A 6,945-nucleotide genomic window follows, 5' to 3' on the forward strand; every position below is an offset into this window, starting at 1 on the left:
AGAGTGGTGGTGTGGTGGGGTTAGAGTGGTGGTGTGGTGGGGTTAGAGTGGTGGTGGGGTGGGGTTAGAGTGGTGGGTGGTGGGGTTAGAGTGGTGGTGTGGTGGGGTTAGAGTGGTGGTGTGGTGGGGTTAGAGTAGTGGTGGAGTGGGGTTAGAGTGGTGGTGTGGTGGGGTTAGAGTGGTGGGGTGGTGGGGTTAGAGTGGTGGGTGGTGGGTAGAGTGGTGGTGTGGTGGGGTTAGAGTGGTTGGTGGTGGGGTTAGAGTGGTGGGTGGTGGGGTTAGAGTGGTGGTGTGGTGGGGTTAGAGTAGTGGTGGAGTGGGGTTAGAGTGGTGGTGTGGTGGGGTTAGAGTGGTGGGGTGGTGGGGTTAGAGTGGTGGTGTGGTGGGGTTAGAGTGGTGGTGTGGTGGGGTTAGAGTGGTGGTGGGGTGGGGTTAGAGTGGTGGGTGGTGGGGTTAGAGTGGTGGTGTGGTGGGGTTAGAGTGGTGGTGTGGTGGGGTTAGAGTAGTGGTGGAGTGGGGTTAGAGTGGTGGTGTGGTGGGGTTAGAGTGGTGGGGTGGTGGGGTTAGAGTGGTGGTGTGGTGGGGTTAGAGTGGTGGTGTGGTGGGGTTAGAGTGGTTGTGTGGTGGGGTTAGAGTGGTGGTGGGTATAGCCTACATTTACATTAGTGTTACAGTAGTAGTGTTGGAATAGATTTACAGTAGTGTAAGACCAGACAGACCAGAGTCAGAGGGTTTGGGGCTTGTGAGAAGGAGTCTCATAGTTTTTATTCAAGTGGTGTCATTGCTTCACCCAGGTCACCTGACCAAGTCACCACACCAAATCATGCACACACAAAAATGAAAACATAAATGGTTGTTTACCCTCTCAACAAGTTTCTCTTTCCCATTTATTGAAAAGAGAAAGCCCATATCGCTGCATGTATTGACATCAGGAGTGAAAATAGTTTTCCAAAACTGTGAAACAAAAATGTTCATTGGGTCAATTTGGTCATTTGTTGAACCAAATTGATATAACATTGTCATTTGGAGATGGTATGCATTTAACATTTTCATAATTTTCAAATAAACATGGTACATGGCATTTGTTCATCAGACCTAAAAAAAAAAATTGGGGGGATTATATTGCAAAGGAAGGATAATTTTTTTTATTAAAGAAATTAGAGATATTAAGAAAAAGTAACATGGAATCATACAAATAACCCAACAGCCTTCTAGAGTTGATCATGACACAGATAGTTAGTTAGTTGTGCAATATGTGTGTCTTTGTCCCAGTGATAGGAGAACTTGCCACTGTGGACATCTGGACAGATAGAGATCTGGCCAGCACATGGAGATATCTGCCACATTAAACCCCAGGCATCAGGAGGACGTACAGAATCCAGAACGATCGACCAATAACCATCTCAATCCAGATCAGCCAAGTCATACAGGTACTATCTATGTTTCTGGCTGCACAGCTTGAAGGTAAACATATCATTTCAAAAGAGCAGGGATAACTCAGCAACTAATTTAAAGGCTGACACCAACAATCAATTTATTTCGTACAATGTATTTTATATCGTTTTTAACAAACATTTGTCTGTTGACTCACTCAGCATTAATCCATGCATGTTAATATGGCACATTTCATGGCAGAAACAATTATTGTTTTACTCTCTTGTAAATCATTGTACATCATTATCATGTTGGCATCACCTCACTATGGCATGATCAGTCATTAAAATGCTGGTATGCACTTTATACAAATACAATTATAGAGATGTATTGAACATATGCAATACTGACTCTTAATCGATAAAAATGGCTTTAACATTGACTCTCAACCCTTAATATCCATGTGCATGTCCACCAACTACACCAAGAAAAGACTAATGTGGTATCTTAGCAAAAATGTAAAAGAATGAATTTTCCAGCTATACCAAATCATTCTCCTCAATAATTGGACAAACCTAGAAACTGCGGCAGCTCTGCCTAAATAAATTATTTGGACGTTGTAAATCAGCTGGATTGTGTCTGTGTGGTTTGCCGAAAAAAATGTACTTTTTTGCTTTGGTTTTGTATTTGTATGAAGCTACATGAATCCTTAGAGATGGAGACATATTTTATAAGGAAAAGGGTTGGATTTATTTCTCAGATGTAAAATGTGCCTACAGGTATAGAAACATTGAAATATCGTTTCTTAAAGGCACATATTCTAAAATGTGTAAAAATGCTAACGCATCGGAGCTGTGGAAAGGCCGTTTTATTCCAAAGGATGAAAACGTACAATATATGATATAAAGTACTGTATATTTACATGTGTATTCCTGGGGTCATCTGAACATTCTAGAACCTTGGATGTTAATGTTACAATATTTTTTAGTTATTCTCATTCAAGACAGACACAAGCTATGTTTCCATTAACTTGTCCAGGGATTTTTTGTCGATATTTAGAAAGTTCGCATAGAAAATACTGTTTGTGCGACAGTTGTCTGCTGGGGTGCGTTTTCATTTAACTATCTTGTCGATAAAAACAGAAGGACGTAATGACGTCACATCAACAACAAAAAATACATTTTTCGCATAACCCTAGTGTGGAATAAAAATGTAGTGGTTGAGTTGTTTCCATTACCCTTTTAATCAAATTGCTTGTTAATACATTGGCGACAGCTTGTATGCCCTCCCACCTATCTGTTTCATGTCTCAGGTAGCCTGCGAAAGCCAGCATGGATAGAATGCAATAATTGACTAATATTTGCCATATTGTAATAATTCTTATGTGCCAACATATCACCAAGGTCCTTGCCATGGTGAAACTCCTCTAGATCTGATATAATTGGATGGTGAAACTAGCCAACCAGAAAAGCAAGGCGAAGCAATTCAGGCATTCTTGAAAGTCAGGACAATCCTTTTCCTGAAAATAAAAAAAAATGTATAGTTGAAAAAATACATTTTGCAAGCAGTTGGCATTTAGAAGGAAATGTGAAGTAGAGCTTTATAGTTAACCTACGTGATGACATCACATACCCCGCGTACCTTCAAAATTATTTGGCAGTCATAATTTATTCGTAAATCACCATTTCCGTCATCATTTGTCACAATAAAGAAAGTTAGACAAAATAAAAATCCACCCCTGTAGAATGTCGATCTTTAGACAATTTCTCCAATATTTGCCGTTTCTATTACACGTCACAAATATTTGTTTTTCAACATTGCTTTTGATTACTAATAAACCAATGGAAATCTCCCTAATGGTATCCATGGCATTTATCCCTTATCAATGGCACATGGCAAATGGCACATGTTGTGCTAAATGAATCAATGCCCAGTATTGCATTGTTCCTTCAGAAATGCGTCTGGTCCTTTTTCACCCATTGATTGCCATTTGGCTGTCATTGAATTTAAATGACAGCCAGTGATAACATCACTGTATACATCTAAAATGCCTGTCATTGTGTTCGTAGGCTATAGTTGTGTATATATTCGCAGTGGCACAATTGAAGTTTGGATTACACCTGTCATCAAAATTAACATCCTTACAGAATAGCAGTGGTTCCCTGGCCTGCTCCTCTATGGCTTGATACAGTGAAGGTGTGTGTGTGTGTGTGTGTGTGTGTGTGTGTGTGTGTGTGTGTGTGTGTGTGTGTGTGTGTGTGTGTGTGTGTGTGTGTGTGTGTGTGTGTGTGTGTGTGTGTGTGCACATGCTCTGAACCCACACTTCTCTATAGTACAGGAAGTTTCCCTTAGTAAGATGATGCATCTCAATATCCTTTTCCTGGAAAATTAGTACTATTTTTTAAAAATGAATTAATATCTATTGTTTTGTTTGGCAGGTGCATTCGCATTTATGGGATTTCTTCTGTGATTTGATTCGGGGAGCAGAACCTAAAGAGGCTATCCTTTCAAAACCTGAGAGCAAAGGTTATTGTACAATTTTTCTGAATGAAAAAATTATGGAAAAGCGAATAAACTGTTCAGCCTACACTATACATCATTACTTTTAAGTGGCTAAATAAATAAAGTATCTTTTTAAATAATTATTATGATTATTTGCTATCAAAATTCATTTCAATTGCAAGGCTATTATTTTTCTCCATTCATCTATATGCATACCAGTTTCACAAAGTACATGCACATAGCAACTTTTCAAACTGGAAAGCCTTAAAATCCTTGCTTATTCCTTTTCACGTCCTCATATTTTACACTATCTGAAATCCAGAAAAAAACCCATCTACAGACACAAACCATAATAATACAAAATCTGCTGTTTCAAAAAAATTGACAAAAGTATTGAAATAAAATAATTATGGAACACTCATTTGTTGACATCTAATGCACATGCTAAGATTGGCAACAATATTTTGGCATGATGTTCTGTGAACAAATCATTTACACTTTTTTTTCTGAGAATTGCTTATAGAAAATAATACCTGATGTCATTTCAAATTGTATCATCTCTGTCTGCAGTGATGCAATGGAGGAAATGCACTTAACTGCAATCATTTTAAGTTAAGGTGAAACAGGCATGCTCACTTAAAAGAAATGACATATCCCCCTTATAATGCTAAGTGTGCATCATTTGGTACATTGTTACCAAGGTGCTATATTACCATTGTGAGCCAGCAATAAGAAAATGTATAACAAGATCTGTTGGTTCTGGTTAGTATTTCTCTGATGGGACAATTTCCTGGGACAATAAGTATCCATGCTTCATGCTTTGAATCCCTAACAAGAAATTTATGAGATAAATTCATGTCCAACAAGTTTGCCATTTCTTTCCAACGCTCCTTCCTCTTCAATCAATCGCTGTGAATCGCTTCAATATATTATATCCTTAGACCAACCAAAAGAAACAAAACAAAAGTGCTAAAATGAGATTTGGTTAGGAGCAGCATTGGAGATGCATTGTACTTGTGTATAAAAAGGAAAGCTAGCAGTTGTCTGTGTAGATAAGCCAACCCAGTCTGATGATCTGTTCCAATTCAACGTTTTAGCATTTAGGAAAAAACGTTGAAATGCAACATGTAGTTCAAAACACTATGATGCACTAGGCTCAGATAGATTTCCTTCTCTTCATGAGTCGGTGATTGTCTGTGAAGCTGTGGAGGCCTGGGGAGACTGAGCTGATGGGCGAGGGGAAGAAGCTGTTCTTTAGGGTGCTGGGAGAGATCTCCTCGATGCGGTACGACACCGAGTGAAAGTACTGGTGGGGGTTCAACTGGGAACTAAAGGAGTTCTGGTGAGAGAAGGCACAGCCCATCCCTCCGCCCCCCATCCCTCCTCCCATCCCTTCCCCATAGCTACCAAACTCGTGTGAGTGGTAGTTCATGCAGGAGCATACAGAAGGCAGGTCGGTGACCTCGGCGCAGTACTGGCCCTGCGTTTCCCTGCGCCTCCTCCTGGCACCAACTCCTCTCCCCAGCGTCTCCTCCTGGATGTGGATGATCATGCTGTTTCTGTTCCCCGCCAGCGAGGCCCTCTCCTCTGCGTCCCGCCTCTCGTCCTCACTGTTCATGGTCAGGAACCTCAGCACCACCAGGTTGAGGAAGGCTCCTATGACAGTCAGGCCCACCAGGATGTACATGAAGCTGAAGGCCACGTACAGGGGCCTCCGCTGCAGGGCCCGGTTCTTCTGCAGAGCCACAAAGTCCCCGAAGCCGATGGTAGTCAGTGTGATGAAGCAGTAGTAGTAGCTCTGGAAAAAGCTCCAGTCCTCGTAGTGGGAAAAGGCGGCCGCCCCGATGCACAGCGTCCCGATGCAGGAGAAGAACCCCACCGTCACCATGTTCTCCATGGAAACATCGGTGATGTGCATGCCACAGCACTTCTTGATGCGCTTCAGGAGGGACTTGACGAAGGTGTTCATCCTCTCGCCCAGGCTCTGGAACATGACCAGGGTCAGGGGTATCCCCAGGACGGCATAGAACATGCAGAAGGCCTTCCCCGCATCTGTGCCGGGAGCTGCATGGCCATAACCTGCAGGGAACAACAGACCACAGTCACCAGGATGTAACATCAACGGTACAGCACCATGGCCATAACCTGCAGGGAACAACAGACCACAGTCACCAGGATGTAACATCAACGGTACAGCACCATGGCCATAACCTGCAGGGAACAACAGACCACAGTCACCAGGATGTAACATCAACGGTACAGCACCATGGCCATAACCTGCAGGGAACAACAGACCACAGTCACCAGGATGTAACATCAACGGTACAGCACCATGGCCATAACCTGCAGGGAACAACAGACCACAGTCACCAGGATGTAACATCAACGGTACAGCACCATGGCCATAACCTGCAGGGAACAACAGACCACAGTCACCAGGATGTAACATCAACGGTACAGCACCATGGCCATAACCTGCAGGGAACAACAGACCACAGTCACCAGGATGTAACATCAACGGTACAGCACCATGGCCATAACCTGCAGGGAACAACAGACCACAGTCACCAGGATGTAACATCAACGGTACAGCACCATGGCCATAACCTGCAGGGAACAACAGACCACAGTCACCAGGATGTAACATCAACGGTACAGCACCATGGCCATAACCTGCAGGGAACAACAGACCACAGTCACCAGGATGTAACATCAACGGTACAGCACCATGGCCATAACCTGCAGGGAACAACAGACCACAGTCACCAGGATGTAACATCAACGGTACAGCACCATGGCCATAACCTGCAGGGAACAACAGACCACAGTCACCAGGATGTAACATCAACGGTACAGCACCATGGCCATAACCTGCAGGGAACAACAGACCACAGTCACCAGGATGTAACATCAACGGTACAGCACCATGGCCATAACCTGCAGGGAACAACAGACCACAGTCACCAGGATATAACATCAATGGTACAGCACCATGGCCATAACCTGCAGGGGAGAGAAGACAGAGACATTGATCAGGACATAACATCTATGGTACAGCAGCATGGTCCT

At 43.0% G+C, this 6,945-nt stretch overlaps 1 pseudogene; it reads right to left on the bottom strand.

Annotated features, from left to right (window-relative positions):
• Nucleotides 1–738: 738 nt before the first annotated feature.
• Nucleotides 739–6,720, bottom strand: LOC106588605 (potassium channel subfamily K member 9 pseudogene; annotated as a pseudogene).
• Between the last annotated feature and the right edge of the window lie 225 nt (nt 6,721–6,945).

This window comes from Salmo salar, chromosome 27 (assembly GCF_965601325.2).
Source record: "Salmo salar chromosome 27, fSalSal1, whole genome shotgun sequence".
Lineage (NCBI taxonomy): Eukaryota > Metazoa > Chordata > Actinopteri > Salmoniformes > Salmonidae > Salmo > Salmo salar.